This window comes from Arachis ipaensis, chromosome B3, assembly GCF_059453495.1.
Source record: "Arachis ipaensis isolate K30076 ecotype BB chromosome B3, ASM5945349v1, whole genome shotgun sequence".
NCBI classification, from domain to species: Eukaryota; Viridiplantae; Streptophyta; class Magnoliopsida; order Fabales; family Fabaceae; genus Arachis; species Arachis ipaensis.
The window spans coordinates 118,193,567-118,216,359 of NC_142438.1; the positions used below are offsets into that span (position 1 = coordinate 118,193,567).

Here is a 22,793-nt window from a genome sequence, read left to right on the forward strand (position 1 = left end):
TCATCTGAGGGCGAATCTGAACGGCCATCTGAGAGCGAGACAAGCTCATTTACTACTGATCAAGTTGTTTCACGTGCAGGAAACATGGCAGCACCTAGGAGGATTACTCTCCAGGAGGCAGGAGTCCCAGATTTTACACTGCAGCTGTATCAAGTGCATCACCCGACTGCAGCTGCAGATTTTGAACTAAAAACCGCACTGATCAACTTGATGCCCAAGTTTCATGGCTTACCTGCTCAAGAGCCTATCAAGCACTTTATGGATTTCTAGACAGCCTGTTCTACTGTTAGGCATCATGGTGCAGATGAAACTTCAATTCTATTAATCGCTTTTCCGTCTTCTCTTGAGGGAAAGGCGAGGGAGTGGTACTACTCCCAACCTGAAGCAACTGTTACCAACTGGGATACACTCAGGAGAGACTTTTTGGAAAAATACTTCCCAGCTGAAGTCACAGATAGACTGAAAAAAGAGATCTCCTGCATTGTTCAAGGTGAATCAGAGACTCTCTATGAATATTGGGAGCGCTTCAACAATCTCCTAGACGCATGTCCCCATCACATGATTGGTAAACTAGTATTGATCAGCTACTACTCACTCAAGGCATGAACCCCCAGGATAAGACTACACTAGAAGGTGCCAGTAATGGTTCTCTGAAAAAGTACAAAATCGCAGATGAAGCATGGCAACTGATCAGCGACTTAGCTGAGTCCACTAGGAATCACAGACAGAGGCGCAACCATCCCAAAGATGTTGCAGAGATTTCCTCTAGCAAAGAAACTACTGCTCTCACCCAGAACATATGTGAAATGACCAACCTACTGAAGCAGATGCAGTTAGATCAACAACAGGCACAACAAGCTCAGCTTTCACCACAACAAAGCCAACAATTAGTTTCACAAAGAGTATGCAGGATCTGTGTTGATTATAGTCATTATATTGATGAATGTCCGCAGCTCCAGGAAGACAACACTGTGGCAGCCACTCACAACTTCTATGACCGCCCAAATCAAGGATACAATCAACAAGGTGGCAACTACAACCAAGGTGGTAACAATAACCATGGATGGCAGGACAACTCCAACCAAAGCTGGAGAGATAATTCTAACCATGGCTGGAGAGACAACTTTAACAGAGGAGGCAAAAACAATAATGAAAACCAGAGGTGGAATAACAACAACAACAGACAGCAGAATCAGAACCAACCTTACAGGGAACCTCACCTAAGATAGTCACAAGGATCCCAGCAAACCCAGCAACAAGTTTCTCAGACTGCTTATTCTAATTCCTCATCAAATGACGATATGCTCCGTTCTCTTGTGCAAGGACAACAAGACATGCAGGCACAGCTGAACTCTAGTCTGAATGGCTTGACTGCCACTTTACAAGCTCTCGTCTCCCGGATAGATTCCTCACTTAATTCTACACATCAACCTTCAAGCTCTAATGGAATTCCTTCTCAACCACTGCCTAATTCCAAAGGTGGCATCAACGCTATCACTTTGAGATCCGGAACCACATTACAAGAGAGGAACCATGAGGAGCCAAACCCACCAGAAAACGTGCCAGCAGAGGATGTGGTGGAAGTGGAAGATGCTGAAGAAGAAGAGGACGTACAAGACATAATTGAAGAAGAAAAAACTCAACCACAGAATGAAGCCCCAAGGGATGCTGAAGCTACAAATCGCGCCCCTCCTATTCCCTTTCCACAACTTGCAAGGAAGCCCAGAAAACAGATGGAACTTGACCCCAAAATGGTAGAAATATTCAAAAAGGTCGAGGTAACTGTTCCCCTACCTAAATACGCAAAGTTTCTAAAGGATTTGTGCATACATAAAGATAAAATTAATGAATTAGAAACTATTCCTTTAGGTAGTTCTATATCTGCTTTAATGGGGGAGAATACCTGAAAAATGTAGTGATCCAGGTCCATGTATGGTTAGTTGTACCATTGGAGGTGTGATATTTTTTGACTGTATGTGCGATTTAAGAGCATGTGTTAGTATAATGCCTTTGTAATTGCTTATGCATCTAAGACTTTAGATGCTGCTCAGTCTAATTATACTACTACTGAAAAAGAGCTTCTTGCTATTGCTTTTGCTCTGGATAAATTCCGAGCCTATTTACTTGGTACTAAGGTAGTAGTGTACTCAGACCATGCAGCTCTAAAATATTTATTTGCTAAAAAGGAGTCCAAACCAAGGCTAATACGTTGGATATTGCTGCTACAAGAATTTGATTTAGAAATTAAGGATAGGAGTGGTAACCAGAATTTAGTGGCAGACCACCTGAGTCGCCTTGAGCACATTAAGGGTGACTGCACTCCTATAAATGATAATTTCCTATTTGATAGCTTACAAGCAGTATCTGAAGAAGTCCCTTGGTATGCACCTGTAGCTAATTATCTAGTTAGCCACATGTTTCCTCCAAATTTTACTAAGCATCAAAGAGACAAGCTGAAAAGTGAGTCCAAATATAATATATGGAATGATCCATATTTATGGAGGTGCGGTACTGACCAGGTAATTAGACGGTGTGTGCCTCAATTAGAATTCCAGTTTATTTTAGAGGTTTGCCACTCATATGAGAGTGGAGGACATTTTGGCCCTCAAAGAACAGCTAGAAAAATTCTAGACTGTGGATTCTGGTGGCCTACTCTTTTTAAAGACGCTGCTGAATTTTGTAAATCTTGTTCCCCATGCTAAAGGTTTGGTAATATATCCAAGAGGGATGAGATGCCTCAACAGATTATGCTTTTTTGTGAAATTTTTGATGTTTGGGGCATTGACTTCATGGGTCAATTTCCAAATTCTAACGGTTACTCTTATATACTGTTAGCCGTAGATTATGTTTCTAAATGGGTGGAAGCAATTCCTACCCGCACTGATGATGCTAACACTGTTGTTTTCTTTGTTAGAAACCATATTATCTGTCACTTTGGATCACCACGAGCAATCGTGAGCGATCAAGGCACCCATTTTTGTAATAGGAGACTAACAGGATTACTGAAAAAGCATGGGATAATTCACAAAGTAGCAATAACTTATCATCCCCAGACCAATGGGCAAGCAGAAGTCTCTAACAGAGAGATTAAACGTATTCTGGAGAAGATAGTAAAACCTCATAGGAAGGACTAGAGTGCCAGGCTACAAGACGCACTCTGGGCATATAGAACATCGTACAAGACACCCATTGGGATGAGCCTCTTTCGCCTGGTATACGGGAAGGCTTGCCACCTCCCCGTAGAGGTGGAACACAAGGCTTTCTGGGCTGTAAGAGAGTGCAACATGAATCTTACAAAAGCTGGTGCTGAAAGAAAGCTGCAACTAGCAGAACTAGAGAACCTCCGCCTAGAAGCGTAAGACAACTCCAGGCATTACAAGGAGAAAATGAAGGCTGTCCATGACAAGAACATTAAAAGGAGGGAATTCAAACCAGGAGAGTTAGTTCTTCTTTATAACTCCAGACTGAGGCTCATGCCGGGTAAACTGAGATCAAGATGGGAAGGTCCATACATAGTAGAAAAGGTAGAGCCATACAGAGTTTTCCACCTGCGTCATCCTACTAACTCCAAATTTCTAAAGGTCAATGGACATCGCCTAAAGCTTTATCATGGTGAGAAGATGAAGAATCAAAAGGAACTAGAGATTTTCCTCTTGGAAAACCCACCAAGAGAAGCAGAATGAGCCTAACAAGTGTCCAACTTAAGGATGTAAAAGCAAAGTGCTAGGTGGGAGACAACCCACCATGGTATGATCGTTCCGTTTCAGTCTTAGTTTTATTTTTACTTTATTTTTATGATGTTAATGAATCTTCTCATCATCCCTGTATATTTAAAAAAAAACACACACGCATGTGACGCAGCAGCGTCACTGACGCGTCCGCGTCACCAGTGTGTTTTGAAGAAAAGAGAATTAGACAGAGAGTCACGCGAAAGCGTGGCTGGAGGCGTGCCTTAGGCACAAACATGCCCACGCGTCTGCGTCACCCACGCGGCCATGTCAATTGGAAAATAAGCCTCCCACGCGTCCGCGTCACCCACGCGAACGCGTGACACTAAAATCGACGTAAAAATGGTGTATGGCAGCAAGTTGCGATGGAGCTGGGCTGGAATGATGCTAGAAGCACCAGCCTCATCACGCGACTGCGTGCCCCACGCGGCCACGTCATCTTTCCAACATGACCATTCATGCGATCGCGTCGATCACGCGATCGCGGCACCATAAGTTTTGGCAAAATGAGTTTAACACAGCGAGTTGCGCGAACGCGAAGCTGCACTCACGCCAATCGCACAAATCAGGTCACGCGACCGCGTGACCCACGCGTCCGCGTCACCTGTATTTATCACACATCACGCGACCACGTCACTCACGCGTCCGCGTCACATGCGGCGCACAGAATATCCAGATCAGCCAAAATATCTTATATTTTCTTCTTCCAAATCCTAATTTTTCTTTACCCTTATTATTTCTTTCTCCCCCCTTCCCCCTTCTCTACCCATTCTCATTTTTTACCTTCTTCTTCCTTATTTTTCACATCCATTACCAAGGTTCTTTTCTTTCTCTATTTATTTTCATTTTTTTCCATTATTTTTATTTATTTATGTTTACCTCTTCTTTTTCTTTCATTATCTACATTCCATTTTCCTTTTGCTTTTATTTTTATTCCTTTAATTGGTATTAGAAATTTATTTGGGTCATTATCTTCTTTCATATTTTGCTTGTGAGTTATTATAAATTATTTGACAATTATATATTACTTTTCAAAAGGGTTGCTTGCATGACTAAATTTACTACTTCCAATAACATATTCAACATGCATGCCAAGTGTTTGTGAAAATGCCCGTATGGCATTACACATTATTTTTACTTACTACTTTAATGCATGTTTTTCACAAAACCAATTTTATATTTCATTAATTTAATTTAATTGTCAATACAAACAGGTTATTAGTTTGAAAGACTTGGTAATCTAACTTGGACATTGAATGCTTGATCTATGCTACTCATGCCTTTGCCGGCATGCCAATAAACATCTCGCATTCAATTGCCATCACATGCACTTGTTATATTACCTTTGATGAAGTTTTCATATGTAGTCTAGACCATGTGTTAACGACATCCCTCTTTAACGTGCATTGATTATCAACCATAATGTTCGCTCCCTTGTTCGAACCCTTCGCTTTACATATTACTTTCTCTTTCTTTTTTCAGGATGGCCACCAAGAAAGGCAAAGAGAAAGCTACTCCCAAACCACCAGCAAGGTGAGGAACAAAAAGAGCATTAGTGGCAGAGCCATCTTCATCAGCAGTAAAGCCCTCAACAAAAAGAATCAAGAGGATAATCAAGGTCGATGAAAAAGAAAAGCCTTCCCAGCAAAGGACACTGTGCGGTTTCCTAACCGCTACTGTGAGCAGATGTTCCCCATCCTGGCAGAGAGGAATTACAACAATGAATACCTTTTGATCCTCCCGACCCGCATTGCTGAATTTGTTGAGCCACAAATTGAACAAAGACAATGGAGATTCCTATAGAGACACCCACGGCAGGTTAATCTCTCATGGGTAGTAGAATTCTACTCCAACTTTCACATGTGAACCATGCAGTCTGTCTATGTCCGTTAGAAGCAAGTCCCATAACTGAAGAGGCCATTCAACAAGATTTAGATCTCCCCCCTGCTCTAGAAAGATTGGACGCATTTCAAGAAGCCTCACTCAAGTGCCAGACATACCAATTTGACTAGGACGCCGTTCTCAGGGTTATAGGGATCTACAGATGGATCTACAGATGGATCTACAGATACCATCGATCCCGACCAAAAGGGATATCGGCTTCAGCACTTACCTTGGAGGCTCGAGTATGGGCACATATTATGTCTCATTACGTCTTTTCGAGCACTCACGAGTCCTCCTTCATTGCAGACATGGCTGTTTTACTCTGGTGTATCCTTATAGACCAGCACCTCAATTTACCAAGACACATCCGAAATGCAATGGGACACGTACAAATTGCGGGCAACTTACCTTTTCCTGCCTTTGTTTCAGATCTCGTCTCGGTAGTCGGAGCCTCCTACAGAGCTGGGGACACCAAATTCTTACTTCCACGGGATGATCAGTACGTCCCTAACGAAAAATATATCAGACCACCAGCAGCCACTACAAGTCAGCCTACAGAACTGGCTGAAGACATTCCACCTTCAACACCACAAGCACTACAACAAACCAACTGCTCCATCAGATACTTGAGTGAAAAGGGGAACAAAAGCAATCTATAGGTGTCAGGATGAACACCATTAGACTTCATAGTATCACATATCCTTAGGAAGGTGGTGAGATGTTGATTGGGGTCTTCTTGGACACTTCCTCCGAATGAATAGTTGTTCTGAACAAGGGTGATGAGCTGTGGCTTTAGTTCAAAGTTATTGGCATGTATGGTTGGCTTTTGGATGCTACTTCTGCAATTTCTTGGGTTTGGATTGATGTAAGAGCCCAGAACTCTTCTCTCTTGCCCAGCATGATTTGCTGGTCCTTCTCTGGCATGGTTGTGAGCCTCTTCTTCATAGTGATTCTCCATATTCTCCTCCATGTTTGGTTCAAAATACTCCTCCTCTTCCTCAGCACCAACGATTCTCTTTCCTCTTGCTTCCCTCCTTAATCTAAGGAAGGTCCTCTCAGGTTCAGAATCAAAGGAAGTTGAAGCTCCACTTCTTCTACCTGTCATACAACCAACAGAGCAAACAGCAGGAAAGAGAATTGATGGAGAAGTTACTCCTATTAGGGGTGCTGTTAGTGTGAGTGATGCAATATATCAAACAGTTAGTGGGTTAGTGAACTGAATTGTAAAAAAGTTGAAGATAACACCACAAACGGGTAGGGGATAAAGGGAAGAAAATAACTAAAACTGAAAGTAAATCACTCAAATGAAATTAAACAAAACAAAAGAAAAATGCTCAATCTAGTTATCCACCAATTTAATTATTGTTGATACAAAATCAATCCCCGGCAACGGCGCCATAAACTTGATGCACGGAAACTTGTCTCTCAATAAATTTCCCTCGGCAAGTATACCGAATTGTTGTCAAGTAAAAACTCACAATAGAGTAAGGTCAAATCCCACAGGGATTGATTGGTCAAGCAACTTTAATCAGAGGAATGTTCTAGTTGAGCTAAGCAGAAATTTAGTTGAGATTTGCAGAAACGTAAATGGTGGGAAAGTAAAAAACAGAAAATGTAAATGCTGGAAATAAAGAGTAGAATGTAAATGGCGGAAAGTAAATTAGAGAATCTTAAATGGGGAATTGGGAGGATGAGCATAAAAGTAGATGGCAGAAAATAAAGAGAATGGGTAAGATCAGAAATGGGGGATTCATTGGGCTCAGGAGATGTTGTATTCTCCGGATCAAGTTCATTCTCATCTCTTCCTCAATCAATGCATTCATTGATCTCCTTGGCAATCTTAAGTGATTGGATTCCAATTTTTTGGCAATTCAATCTCTCAAATCTTGATTAATAGCCAATTCCTTGGTCTAATTGCTCATGAGAAGAGATGAAGTATGGTCACTGATTATACCACATGTATTCCCAAATCAAAGTGTTGGTAGGATTATATGTCACTATATCCATCCAAACCCCAATTTGGTCCAACATGAGAAAGCATTTCTAGCATGATCTCTTCATACCTCTTCCAAGGTTCCGAAGAGATCCAAGTATGAATAGCTTCTTTTCGAAGACAACTACCCAATTGGATGAAGATTGAAAGCCTTTTAGTAAAATCAAGAGAAAAGAAAGAAGAAGAATAATGAAAACTATTATTGATCCATCAAATTACAACAGAGCTCCCTAACCCAATGAAAAGGGGTTTAGTTGTTCATAGCTCTGGAAATGGAAGAAGATAAAGAAGAATGCATTGTCAAATTAACTAGAAATTATAGAGAAAGTAAAATATACAGAGTGTAATTTTCCAAAATGCCAAAAGCTCCTTTACTAGTTCAAAACTACTCCTATATATGCTACTCTTCTGATCTTCTAGTTGGCTCTTCAAGTCTTGGATATGGGCCTTTGATCTTGAGTTGAAGCAGTTATAGTCTTCAGTGGGCTCAGCTTTGCTTGCAGAAAAAGTGTGAGTTAGGCATGGACGTTAGTGGTGTTAACGTTAAGTGAAAATATGGGTTCGAGAACGTTAGTGACGATCACCTTTTTCACTAACGTTCCAAACCAAAATGATCCACGTTAACTTCAACGTTAGTGGCACTAACGTGACCACTAACGTTGCCTCTTGGTCCTTCGCAAACGTTATTGGCATTCACCTTTTCCAATAATGTTGCTAATTGCCTCTTTTCCCCACGTTAGAGTTCACGTTAGTATAACTAACGTGACCCTTAACGTGGGCATGCCTAAGCTTCGAGAGCGTTAGTGACACTTACCTTTGTCTCTAATGCTCCAAACGCCCCTCCTTCCCACGTTAGAGTTCACGTTAATTAGCTTAACGTGGCCACTAACATGGTGGCAATTGCCATCTCCAATGTTAGTAACAAAGGTGAGTGTCACTAACGTTGACAATTTCTTCCTCCTCCCACGTTAGAGTTCACGTTGATTGAATTAACGTGACTCTTAACGTGGCTAAGTGTGCCATTTTGGGGCGTCAGTGGCATTCACTTTTACCACTAACGTTGGAGCTCCCTTTTTCCTCCACGTTAGCTACCACGTTAATGTAATTAACGTGGCAACTAACGTGGGCTATGATGGCTTCGAAGGCGTTATTGGCGATCACTTTTCTCATTAACGCTACAAGCTTATGCCCATTCCACGTTAGTAGTCACGTTAATTAGATTAACGTGGCTACTAACATGGCTCTTCCTTGCTTCCTTTGTCCTGAAATCAAGCAAATAAAGTGCATCAAAGCTCTATTCCAAGTCATGAGATTATGCATTATCCAATTTGTCATTGATGCGGGTGCATCATTACCTATTTTTAGTAGTTATTTCAGTAGATTTTTGTTTAGTTTTCATACAAATTTTGCCAATAAATGAGTAATAGCATGAAAAACATTGTTTAGTTTTCATACAAATTTTGCCAATAAATGAGTAATAGCATGAAAAACATCTTCATGAAACAAAATCTCAAGCATAGGTGAATTTTAGTTAATATACAGGGTAAATATGATAAAATAGATCACACTAAGTGAAGTTTTGATTTTGAGTATTATTAACACACTTAGTATATAAAGATCATCTTGTATGTTACCTTGATGCACTTTGTTTGTTTGAATTCAGGCCAAAAGAAGTAGAGAAGAGTCACGTTAGTGGCTACGTTAGTGCTACTAACGTGGGCACTAACGTGGAAGGAAGGAAAGTTTGGAACATTAGTGGGAACGTTAATGGCATTAACTTTGAAGAAGGAGCAGCGTTATTGGCAAAAGTGAGTGCCAATAACGCTAGCGAAGCAAAGGAAGACCCACGTTAGTGGCCACGTTAGTGTAGTTACACTAACGTGGAAACTAACGTGGAAGAAAAGGGAAACTCCAACATTAGTGGAAAAAGTGAACGCCACTAACGTTTGCGAAGCAAAGAAGGCCTACGTTAGTGGACACGTTAGTGCCACTAACGTGGGCAAAATTTCACCCGGCAGCCTGACCGTGCCTTCTTCAAACAAGAATAACTTGAGCCACAAAACTCCAAATGAGGTGATTCTAGTGGCATTGGAAAGTAGGAATCCAGAGCTTTCCAAGCATATATGGCACTACATGGTGGACTGATGCTGGGGCATTTTGGCCAGTTTCACTGACCTTTTCTTTATGGTTTTTAGGTAGTTTCATGCATTTCCTTAGGAAATAAGCAAGTTTTGGGTAAATAATCACTTACATCTTGATTCAAGAAAACATTGTGAATTTTACATGATTTTATGAGAATTATGCATGAATTAAAGGACAAATTGAATGATGCATATCTCATAACTTGGATTAGAGCTTTGATGCACTTTATTGCTTGATTTTAGGATAAAGGAAGCAAGGAAGAACCACGTTAGTAGCCACGTTAGTCTAGCTAACGTGACCACTAACGTGGAATGAAGGCTAGCTTGCAACGTTAATGAGAAAAGTGATTGCCAATAATGCCTTCGTGAGCCATCATAGCCCACGTTAGTTGCCACGTTAATTATGTTAACGTGGAAGCTAACGTGGAAGAGAAGTAGAACTCCAACGTTAGTGGTAAAAGTAAGTGCCACTAACGTTCCAAAAGGGGCAATTGGCCACGTTAAGAGCCACGTTAACTTAGTTAACGTGAGCTCTAACATGGAAGAAGAAGATGATGCCAACATTAGTGACACTCACCTTTGTCACTAACGTTGGACTAAGCCCATATTGGCTACGTTAAAAGCCACGTTAACCTAGTTAACATGGACTCTAACATGGATGGAGCAAGAATCACCAACGTTAGTGACACTCACCTTTGTCACTAACATTGGATTGAACCACTATGAGCCACGTTAATTACATTAACGTGGAAGCTAATGTGGAGAAGAGGGATGATGAGCCAACGTTAGTGACACTCACCTTTGTCACTAACGTTGGAGATGGCTATCAATACCACGTTAGAAGTCACGTTAACCTAGTTAACGTGAACTCTAACGTGGGAAGTAGGGGCGTTCTGAAGTGTTAGTGACAAAGGTAAGTGTCACTAACGCTCTCGAAGATTTGGCAAGCCTACGTTAAAGGCCACGTTAACTATTCTAACGTGAACTCTAATGTAGGGAGAAAGGGGTACTCTCAACGTTATTGAAAAAGGTAAACCCCAGTAACGTTTGCGAAGGGCCAAGGGTCAACGTTAGTGTTCACGTTAGTGCCACTAACGTTGAAGTTAACGTGGACCACTTTGGGTTAGGAACGTTAGTGAAAAAGGTGATTGTCACTAACGTTCTCAACCCCACATTTTCACTTAACGTTAACACCACTAACGCCCTAAGCTAAAGTCCCTGCCTACTTCACACTTTTTCTGCAAGTAAAGCTGAGCCCACTGAAGAAGATAACTGCTTCAACTCAAGATCCAAAGGCCCATATCCAAGACTTGAAGAATCAACTAGAAGATCAGAAGAGTAGTATATATAGGAGTAGCTTTGAACAAGAGAGGGAGCTTTTGGACACTATTAGAATTACTCTCTGTATTTTACTTTCTCTGCACTTCTAGTTTAACTTTCAGAATTTACTCTCCATCTTTGATTTCCATTCCCAGAGCTATGAACAACTAAACCCCTTTCATTGGGTTAGGGAGCTCTGTTGTAATTTGATGGATCAATAATAGTTTTCATTATTCTTCTTCTTTCTTTTCTCTTGATTTTACTAGAAAGTTTTCAATCTTCGTCCAATTGAGTAGTTATCTTGGAAAAGAAGCTATTCATACTTGGATCTCTTCTGAACCTTGGAAAAGGGATGAAGAGATCATGCTAGAAATATTTTCTCATGTTGGACCAAATTGGGGTTTGGGCGGATATGGTGACATATAATTCTCCCAATACTTTGATTTGGAAATACATGTGGTATAATCAGTGACCACACTTCATCTCTTCTCATGAGCAATGAGACCAAGGAATTGGCTATTGATCTGATTTGAGAGATTGAGTTACCAAGGAATTGGAATTCAATCACTTAAGATTGCCAAGGAGATCAATGAATGCATTGATTGAGGAAGAGATGAAAATGAACTTGATCCGGAGAATGCAACATCTCCTAAGCCCAATGAATTCCCCATTTCTGATCTTACCCATTCTCTTTACTTTATGCCATTTACTTTCATGCTAAACTCCCCTTCCCCATTTAAGATTCTGCAATTTACTTCCCGTCATTTAATTTCTGTTATTTACTTTCCCGCCATTTAATTTCCTGCTATTTACTTTCCCGCCATTTAATTTCCTGCAATTCTCAACTCACTTTCTGCTTAGCTCAACTAGAACATTCTTCCAATTAAAGTTGCTTGACCAATCAATCCCTGTGGGATTTGACCTCACTCTACTGTGAGTTTTTACTTGACGACAATTCGGTATACTTGCCGAGGAAGATTTGTTAAGGGACAAGTTTCCGTGCATCAAGTTTATGGCGCCATTGCCGGGGATTGATTTTGTATCAACAATGATTAAATTGGTGGATAACTAGATTGAGCATTTGTTTTTATTTTGTTTAAGTTCATTTGAGTAATTTACTTTCTGTTTAGCTATTTTATTCCCTTTCCCCTACCCATTTTCCTAGTTGTTTATAATTCAGTCACTAACCCACTAACAGTTTGATATATTGCATCACTCACGCTAACAACATTTCTGTGAAAATTACTGTCTGCATCTATCTTTCTTGCTTTTGCCTTGTTGGTTGTATGACAGGTAGAAGAAGCGGGGCTTCAACTTCCTTTGATTCTGAACCTGAGGGGACCTTCCTTAGATTAAGGAGGGAAGCAAGAGGAAAGAGAGTAGTTGGTGCTGAGGAAGAGGAAGAGTACTTTGAACTAGACATGGATGAGAATATGGAAAACCATCATGAAGAAGAGGCTCATAACCATGGCAGAGAAGGTCCAGCGCATCAGGCTGGACAAGAGAGAAGAGTTCTGGGTTCTTACATTAACCCAAACCCAGAAAACTGTGGGAGTAGCATCCAAACACCAACCGTACATGCCAATAACTTTGAACTAAAACCACAGCTCATCACCCTTATTCAGAACAATTGTTCATTCGGAGGAAGTATCCAAGAAGACCCCAATCAACATCTAACCACCTTCCTAAGGATATGCAATACTGTGAAGTCTAATGGTGTTCATCCTGACACCTATAGACTACTTCTGTTCCCCTTCTCGCTCAAGGACAAAGCATCTAAATGGCTGGAATCCTTTCCAAAGGAGAGTTTAGCAACTTGGGAAGATGTGGTGAATAAGTTCTTGGCAAGATTCTATCCTCCTCAACAGATCAACTGGTTGAGAGCTGAGGTACAAACATTCAGGCAGCAGGATGGTGAGACTCTATATGAAGCATGGGAGAGGTTTAAAGACTTGACAAGAAGATGCCCGCCAGATATGTTCAATGAATGGGTGCAGTTGCATATTTTCTATGAAGGTCTTTCATATGAATCAAAGAAGGCAGTAGACCACTCATCCGGGGGATCTCTGAACAAGAAAAAGACCATTGAAGAAGTCATAGATGTCATTGAGACTGTAGCAGAGAATGACTACTTCTATGCTTCTGAAAGAGGCAATACTAGAGGAGTGATGGAGTTGAACAATGTGGATGCACTGCTAGCTCAAAACAAGATGATTACTAAGCAATTAGCTGACCTCACCAAGAAGATGGAGAGGAATCAAGTAGCAGCAATTACCACTTTAGCAGCAACCCAAGAAGGAGTGAATGAAGAAGCAGAGGGTGATCAGGAACAAGCCAACTACATTGGGAATTCACCTAGGCAGAACCATGACCCATACTCTAAAACGTATAATCCTGGTTGGAGGAACCACCCAAACTTTGGGTGGGAAAATCAACAAGACAAAGGCCAAGATCAGAGACGCCACAACCCCAACAACAATGCAACTCACCAACACTCCACACAGAGGTCATACCAACACCCACCCAACAACACTTCTCAACATCCATATCAAAGTTAAAATGGCCCTTCTCATCCTTCCAATCTCAACTCTTCATCATCGGAAGAAAGATTATCAAGGATTGAGACTCTACTTGAAGGCATATGCAAGGAGATTCAAGATAACAAGGTGTTCAAAGAGGAGGTGCGAGCCAATATCAAGAATCGGGGAGACACCATCAAGAGGCTGGAATTTCAAGTGGGATACTTATCTGAGAAGATTCCCAAACCTACTGATAGCTTCCCAAGTGACACAGAGAAAAATTCGAGAGGTGAAGCAAAGAAAGTCAGATGGGAAGATTGCAAGATGGTTACTATAAGTGATAAGGAGACTGAGAAAAAGCCGAACAAACCATCAGAACAACCTGAAGATACATCAGCAGGAAAGCATGAAGAGAATCATCAAGAAACCACAATTACATAGAAGGAGCTGCTGAGACTCTATGCACCCTTTCCCCAATTACTCAATGGTGGTGTAGAGAAGAGAATATACTCAAGGTTTCTTGACATATTTGCATCTCTCCATGTAAACATACCATTCATCAAGGCCCTCCAACAAATGCCCTCATACATTAAGTACATGAAGGAGCTGTTGACCAGGAAAAGTTCACTCAAGGGAGGACAAACCATAGTGATGAATAAGGAGTGCAGTGCTCTCATTCAACCAGAGCTGCCTACAAAAAGGAAGGACCCAGGGAGTTTTCACATCCCCTGTGCCATAGGAGAAACAATGTTTGATAAAGGACTCTGTGATCTGGGAGCAAGCATCAACTTAATGCCTTTATCCCTTATGATGAGGCTGCAAATCAATGAGCTGATACCCACAGACGTAGCCATCAGGCTGGCGGACAAAACTCAAAAACAAGAAATAGGAGTGGTTGAAAACGTGCTGGTGAAGGTTGGGAACTACTTCCTTCCCATAGACTTTGTCATACTGGAAATGGAAGAAAGTCATCTTCACCCAATCATATTGGGAAGACCATTCTTAGCTACAGCCAGAGCGCTCATAGATGTGGAGCGAGGAGAGCTAATACTGAGGGTACATGACGAACAACTCACTTTCAATGTCTTCAAACCCTCACAAGAAGCAGGTCAGGAAGGCAAGGAACTAAGGACAGAGCATGACAGAGCAATGGTGGGAGAAACAAGCATTGAGGCACAAGCTGTACACTCAGGAATTCCTTTGGGTGATGAACAAAATAATCAGCAGCTGTCACAGCTAAAGAAAACTCAAGTGGAGCCAAAACCACCAGAATCATATGGGACCAGCAACAAAATCCCCCTAGGAAAAGAGACCACAAAGAGCAGGATAACAGCAAAAGAAATAAAGAAGAAGATACCAAGGAGATGGAGGAACAAAAAGATCCCTACAGAAGATTTCTCTCCAGGGGATAAAGTAATCTCACCTTACTTCCTATATATCCCACCTCATCTCCCCACCATCCCATCTCAGTTACCTAAGGTTTTTACCATCAACAAAGTTCTCTCCCTAGAACATGTAGAGATCATTGATGAAGCCAATGGAGACAGGTTTACTGCAAGGGGGGAAGATCTGAAGCATTACCAACCACCATGACAAAGGAAGAACGTCAAGCTAGTGACGCTAAAGAAGCGCTTCATGGGAGGCAACCCATGTTTTACATGCTTTTAAAGTAGTTAATAAAGCAAGGTTCATGGATCGCAAATCAACTTTGACATATCCTTGAATAAATCCTTTTATGCAACATATAGTGAAGAACAAGTTTGGTGTTCAAGGCACACTAAGAGGACATGAATGCAACTCATAGCATGTCACTCTTAGCACCTTGAACAAATCATCTTACACCACACTGCCACAAACTAAGTTTGGTGTCACCAAGGTTGCATACATAGAAATTTAATTAGTCAGTTGGTTTGTATTTGTGAATAGCATTTAGTAGTTAACAACAAAAATTTAAAAAGTAGTTACTCTTTCTTGTCTTTTAAAGTTTGCCACCACTTTCCACAAGTTTTCTTTTAATCATATTTCTTTTATTTTGAAGGAGAATTGATGGGGAAATTGAAGGGTTCGGCCACCACAAAAAGAGAAGATTATACATGTGTCTCCAGGGAGATTGCATTGGAAATTGTTGCCATGCAACATTGGAAGGAGAACAAGCTTGGAAACTGAACCAACCCCATCATAAAGTTGATGATCCTTGTTCTCATCCCATTCAAAACCCCATCCGTCCATCACACAACCACCCCATCAATCCACACATTTCATTTACTCATCATGTTCCTATATAAGTGATTCCTAGTCCGTACTTCCCTTCACATTCCAGCAACCACTCCTTCAAACCTCTCACTCTCGAAGTACATTTCTTCAAGCTACATCCTATCCCAACCTAACCAAATTCCACCACTTATCCACAACCCCTCAACACTTTCACACATCAACTCTTACTCATGGCATCATCAAGCTCCGAGAGGCAAAAGAGAAAGGAACCGGTTGAGAGCAGCCCTTTTGATGAAGGGAAATTCAAAACTGCATTCCATGAACGTGAATTTGAACGGATAAAGCTCAAAAAGATATTGCCTGAGTTAACATTCCAGTTCAACGAAGATGAATGCCCACAGATTTGAGAGAAGATCGAACAAAGGGGTTGGGAAAGGCTCACGAACCCAGAAGCAAAGATAAATGCAAACCTCATCAAAGAATTCTATGCAAATGTGGTCAGGAAAGACAAAACCAAGGCCCCCACCTTCAAAAGTTACGTGAGAGGAACAGAGGTGGACTTCAACTCCAATGCCATAACAAGGGTTCTTCAGCTGAAATCACCACATTTTGATGAGCCCAGTTATCACGTGAGAATAAGTAATGTCTCTGACAATGATGAACTTGAAGAAATTGTGAATGATATGTGTGTTATAGGATCTGACTGGGAAAGGTATTCAAATAGAAGACCTCGGTTCATCAGGAGAGGAGACCTCATCCTGGAAGCCAAGGGATGGTTTAAACTTGTGAGGAGATCTATCCTCCCAGCTACAAACAATTCTGAGGTCAACGTTACTCGAGCTACTATGGTACACTGCTTAGTAAAGGGTGGAGGAATCAATGTGAACGAAATTATAGCTGAGGGGATTCAAGAATCAGCCGAGAAGAATGATCCAGGTGCTAGACTTTGGTTCCTCAACACCATTCTTAGGCTGTGTACGAAAGCCAAGGTAGTCTTCGAGGACAGCAATCCAACTTGGGTAAACCCTGGAAGGATGGTTACACTCCAGCGTATAACGTATGTGACACCCGCCCAACAACAAAGAAGGTCTCAAATAGGGAGAAGAACACCACAAGAAGAACCTCACCAAGAAGAACCTCAACAGGAAGAATATCAGCAAGAGGAGTACTATGATCCAACTAACATCAACTTGAATCACATTCACGGAGCCATTGAGGAGCTAGCGAGGAGTTATATGGAGGGACAAGAACAACAACTGCACATTCAAGCCCAAAGGATGGATCATCAAGAAGAACTGCTTTCTAATTGGATGAATCAACAAGGGGAGTGGCAGAAACAGCAAATGGAACACTACTCCCAGCTCACTCAAGCCATCAATCAAGTGACTGAAAGGCAAGAGCGTCAAGACAAACGCCTTCAAGAACTCAATCAACGATAGCTAGCTCAGGCGAAGGCATTCAATGAGTTTAGCGTACTGAATGAAGGACGGCAACTACATAGGGAGGAGTTCAACATAAACACTCAAGCCAAGTTGAACTATATGTCTAGTCATATGCATAATCTACACTCTGCAATCCCTAGGTATGATGAGGTCCAAAAAGATCTCACAGAACAAGAGGAAAGGAAGGTGAAACAGCAGAAGGAAACATTGAAAAAGAAGATGGAAGATGCTGGCTTCTGGAAAAAATTGATTGGAAAAAGCAAGGGAAGTGGGAGTGCAAGCACTCAAGAAAAACACAAGGAGGACAAACAGGATGGAGAGCATGAGCACCCCCAAGAGTAAAAGGTGGTGGAGTTCCCTCATTGTTCCATCTTTCTTTTTCAAGTCTTTTAAATAAGGAAAATCATGTATGAAATAGAACATGCTTCCATGGTAGTTTAGGAATTTCAATTTTGTCTTTAGTATTCTCCCTACTTAGGTCTATGCTTGCTGGTTCAAGTTGCCTGTTTTCATTCTCATCTTGCTTATTGTATGCTTGTCCTTTTAAGTCCAATAAAAAGAGATGTTATGAAAGACCAGAGTGATGTTCAAGTTGTGGAGTAGGTCCTTAAATTTGTGGTGTAGTAATCACTTAGCTAAGTTGGTTCACCAACAAGGTGGGAAGGCAACTATCTGTCTTGAATCATATGCTTGAAACACACCCCATGAGACTAGCTAAATAATAAGATCCTAACAAGAAAAAGGAAAAGAACAATAAGAGTTGAAAAAGAAAGAAAAGCTAATAAAGAATAAGGCTAGGCACCAAGGGCTTGAAACTTGAGGGATGTGTCTGTGGTGCTCTTGTACCAAGGATCTGCTTGGATGAATAAGTTCTTAGGAGTGCTTCATCACTTGGTAACTTGGGTTAACTAACCCGGGATTATCAACTGAAAATCCACTATCAAGAGCAACCTTGCTACAGAACATTTAGTAACCCAAAGAGGTGCTGGACACCAAGACCTCAAGGAAAGAAAATAACAAACCATGTGCCTGTGGTGTGCATGTATGGGGAGAGAGACTTGAGGGAGTAAGTCCTTAGGGGTGTTTCAACACCTAGCACCTTGAACCAACTGATTCGGGAGTGTTGGCTGAAAGCTTATCTTAAAGAGTCGCCCCCTCACAGAACACTTAGCCTAAGGAAGAAATAAACCTTGGAAAGACAAAGGGATCAATAAATAAAAGTCTCAAAAGGTACAATCAAGTGAGTATTCCAAGGCATGATAAAGGTCTGAAAGCCAGTAAAGGAATGAACCTAAGTTGCTATGCATGAAACCCCATAAAACCAAGAACATGACTTCCACAATAATGATTCATTCCTCTTGTCATTTCATTCATCATTCTCTTGTTCCAGTACTTGCTAAGGGACAAGCAAGCTTTAAGTTTGGTGTTGTGATGCCAGGGAATTTTGGCCAGTTTCACTGACCTTTTCTTTATAGTTTTTAGGTAGTTTCATGCATTTCCATAGGAAATAAGCAAGTTTTGGGTAAATAATCACTTACATCTTGATTCAAGCAAACATTGTGAATTTTACATGATTTCATGAGAATTATGCATGAATTAAAGGACAAATTGAATGATGCATGTCTCATAACTTGGATTAGAGCTTTGATGCACTTTATTGCTTGATTTCAGGATAAAGGAAGCAAGGAAGAATCACGTTAGTCTAGCTAACGTGACCACTAACGAGGAATGAAGGCTAGCTTGCAACGTTAATGAGAAAAGTGATTGCCAATAACGCCTTCGTGAGCCATCATAGCCCACGTTAGTTGCCACGTTAACTATGTTAACGTGGAAGCTAATGTGGAAGAGAGGGATGATGAGCCAACGTTAGTGACACTCACCTTTGTCATTAACGTTGGAGATGGCTATGAATACCACGTTAGAAGTCACGTTAACCTAGTTAACGTGAACTCTAACGTGGGAAGTAGGGGCGTTCTGAAGCGTTAGTGACAAAGGTAAGTGTCACTAACGCTCTTGAAGATTTGGCAAGCCTACGTTAAAGGCCACGTTAACTATTCTAACGTGAACTCTAACGTAGGGAGAAAGGGGTACTCTCAACGTTATTGAAAAAGGTAAACCCCAGTAACGTTTGTGAAGGGCCAAGGGTCAACGTTAGTGGTCACGTTAGTGCCACTAACGTTGAAGTTAACGTGGACCACTTTGGGTTAGGAACGTTAGTGAAAAAGGTGATTGTCACTAACGTTCTCAACCCTACATTTTCACTTAACGTTAACACCACTAACGCCCTAAGCTAAAGTCCCTGCCTACTTCACACTTTCTCTGCAAGTAAAGCTGAGCCCACTGAAGAAGATAACTGCTTCAACTCAAGATCCAAAGGCCCATATCCAAGACTTGAAGAATCAACTAGAAGATCAGAAGAGTAGTATATATAGGAGTAGCTTTGAACTAGAGAAGGAGCTTTTGGACACTATTAGAATTACTCTCTGTATTTTACTTTCTCTGCACTTCTAGTTTAACTTTCAGAATGTACTCTCCATCTTTGCTTTCCATTCCCAGAGCTATGAACAACTAAACCCCTTTCATTGGGTTAGGGAGCTCTGTTGTAATTTGATGAATCAATAATAGTTTTCATTATTCTTCTTCTTTCTTTTCTCTTGATTTTACTAGAAAGCTTTCAATCTTCATCCAATTGAGTAGTTATCTTGGAAAAGAAGCTATTCATACTTGGATCTCTTCTGAACCTTGGAAAAGGGATGAAGAGATCATGCTAGAAATATTTTCTCATGTTGGACCAAATTGGGGTTTGGGCGGATATGGTGACATATAATTCTCCCAATACTTTGATTTGGAAATACATGTGATATAATCAGTGACCACACTTCATCTCTTCTCATGAGCAATTAGACCAAGGAATTGGCTATTGATCTGATTTGAGAGATTGAGTTACCAAGGAATTGGAATTCAATCACTTAAGATTGCCAAGGAGATCAATGAATGCATTGATTGAGGAAGAGATGAAAATAAACTTGATCCGGAGAATGCAACATCTCCTAAGCCCAATAAATTTCCCATTTCTCATCTTACCCATTCTCTTTATTTTATGCCATTTACTTTCATGCTAAACTCCCCTTCCCCATTTAAGATTCTGCAATTTACTTCCCGTCATTTAATTTCTGCTATTTACTTTCCCGCCATTTAATTTCCTACAATTCTCAACTCACTTTCTGCTTAGCTCAACTAGAACATTCTTCTAATTAAAGTTGCTTGACCAATCAATTCCTGTGGGATTCGACCTCACTCTACTGTGAGTTTTTACTTGACGACAATTCAGTATACTTGCCGAGGGAGATTTGTTAAGGGACAAGTTTCCGTGCATCATGGACACTAAAATTGAGGGAGAAAATCTGCCCCGAAAGTACAAAGATGAAGATGGTATCAACCTGTAGTAAGGCCAGCTGACCTCTTCACCATCCAAGAAGTGTAACTCGAGTTGTAGAGCTCCAAATGATGCGCTTTCAAGAGGGTTGGAAAGTAGACATCCAGGGCTTTCCAACAATATATAATAGTATGGGGTGCACATTAATTTTAAGCTCCAGAACCTGGCAATATTAATCCCCTGAACACGGACGTTATTGGCACTCACTTTTTCCAATAACGTCAGCGACTATACCAGCGACCTTGTCCACTTCAAAGGAGCATAACTTGAGTTACAGAGGTCCAATTGAGGTGATTTCAGTTGCGTTAGAAAGATGACGTTTAGATCTTTCAAACGATTTATAATACTTTATAATGGACATGAAATTGGAGTACAAAATAGAGGCATCTTTTAAGCCCCAAAAATACCAACTGGGTAGCAAGTGTGACGTTAGCCACACTAACTTCAGCACTAACGCCACACTTGTAGCGTTAGTGTGGCTAACGGTAGCACTAACGATTAGCACCTGGACCTCAACTTGATTCACTTCTTTCTCAAGTCCACTTCAAAGCTCAAGTAAGGAAGCCCACAATTGTCAACCAATCAAGGCCACAAGAAGCATCTAGAATAGTTAATTTTCATTTCATTGTAATTTGCTTTTAATTTCATTTCATTTTGTAATTTAGGAGATCCTATAAAAAGGCCTTAGTTTCTACATTGAATAAATTCGGGAACGGAGAATTGAAGGAAGGGGGAGAGAGTGAAGACCGATTCAAACTTCTGTGAATTGGCACACTCCAAGGGGAGTGGGTCTTCGGACCCCTCCTCTCAACCACTCTTCTTCCTTTTCTCTTCTTTTCTTCCTTAGGGGTAGTTTCATTTTAGTTGTAATTTTCATTTATGAACTTTGAAGTTTTATTTTCAGTTTTAACCTTCATCTTTATTTTTCTGCACTTTCTTTCTTTTTTTTTTTTGTTTAAGTAGTGCAATGAACAACTAACTCTTTTCATTGGGTTAGAGAGCTCTATTGTGATTCAATGGATCAATTGTAGTTCTTATTCTTCTTCTTCTTTCTTTTCTCTTGATTTTACTAGAGAGCTTTCGATCTTCATCTAATTGGGTAATTGTCTCGGAAGAGAAATTTCTAATACTTGGATTTCCTCTGAACCTTGGAAGAGGAATGAGGAAATCATGCTAGAAATGCTCTCTCACATTGGATTAGGTTGGGGGTTGGATGGATATTGTGACATTTAATCCTACCAATACTTTGATATATGAATGTGTGTGGTATAATCAGTGACCAAACTTCATCTCTTCTCATGAGCAATTAAATCAAGGAATTGGAAAATTGTTCAAGCTTAGAGAGATTGGGTTGCCAAGGAGATCAATGAATGCATTGATTGAGGAAGAGATGAGAATGAACTTGATCCGGAGGATTGCAATATCTCTTGATCCTAATGTTCATTTTATTTTTAGTCCTTACATTTATTTTCCTTGCCATTTTACTTTTCTGCACTTTTTTGCTTTTTCTTTCTTTTCTATCAATTTACAATTCCTGCTGCTCATCATCCAAATCTGAACCATCTGACTAGGATAGTCAATTAACTATTGATTGCTTAATCCGTTAATCTCTGTGGGATTCGACCTCACTCTTTTGTGAGTTATTACTTGACGACAATTCGGTATACTTGTCGAAGGGAGAGTTGTTGAGAGACAAGTTTCTGTGCATCAAGTTTATGGCGCCGTTGCCGGGGATTAATTGTGATTAACAAACTACCGGTTGGTTGATTACCTAGATTAGACATTTTCTTTTGTTTTGGTTTATTCATATAATTACTTTTGTTCTTTGTTTTTTATGCTCTGTAACTGTTTGTGTTAATGCCTCACCAAGAAGCCCCTGTTCGTGACAGCTCTGACTTTTGGTGATTTTGTTATTAATACAACAGTTTCTTTTATTTAGCTTCTTTTCAAATAAAATTGGCATATGATCACATTCTAAGTTTGGTGTTTCCCTGCAACAATATGTTTTTAATCTTTCTAGGTAATTGCATCAATTCTAAGAGAAAGTGTCACACTAAGTTTGGTGTGCCACTTATTTTTCTATGCAATGTATCCAGCAACACCACTTGTTTGTACA

The 22,793-nt window shown here is 40.6% G+C and overlaps 1 non-coding gene across 1 annotated transcript; it reads right to left on the reverse strand.

Annotated features, from left to right (window-relative positions):
* Nucleotides 1-456: 456 nt before the first annotated feature.
* LOC148572211 (small nucleolar RNA R71) lies at nt 457-564 on the reverse strand. Its single transcript, XR_015908890.1, has one exon. It is a non-coding gene; the product is annotated as a small nucleolar RNA R71 (small nucleolar RNA).
* Nucleotides 565-22,793: the final 22,229 nt, after the last annotated feature.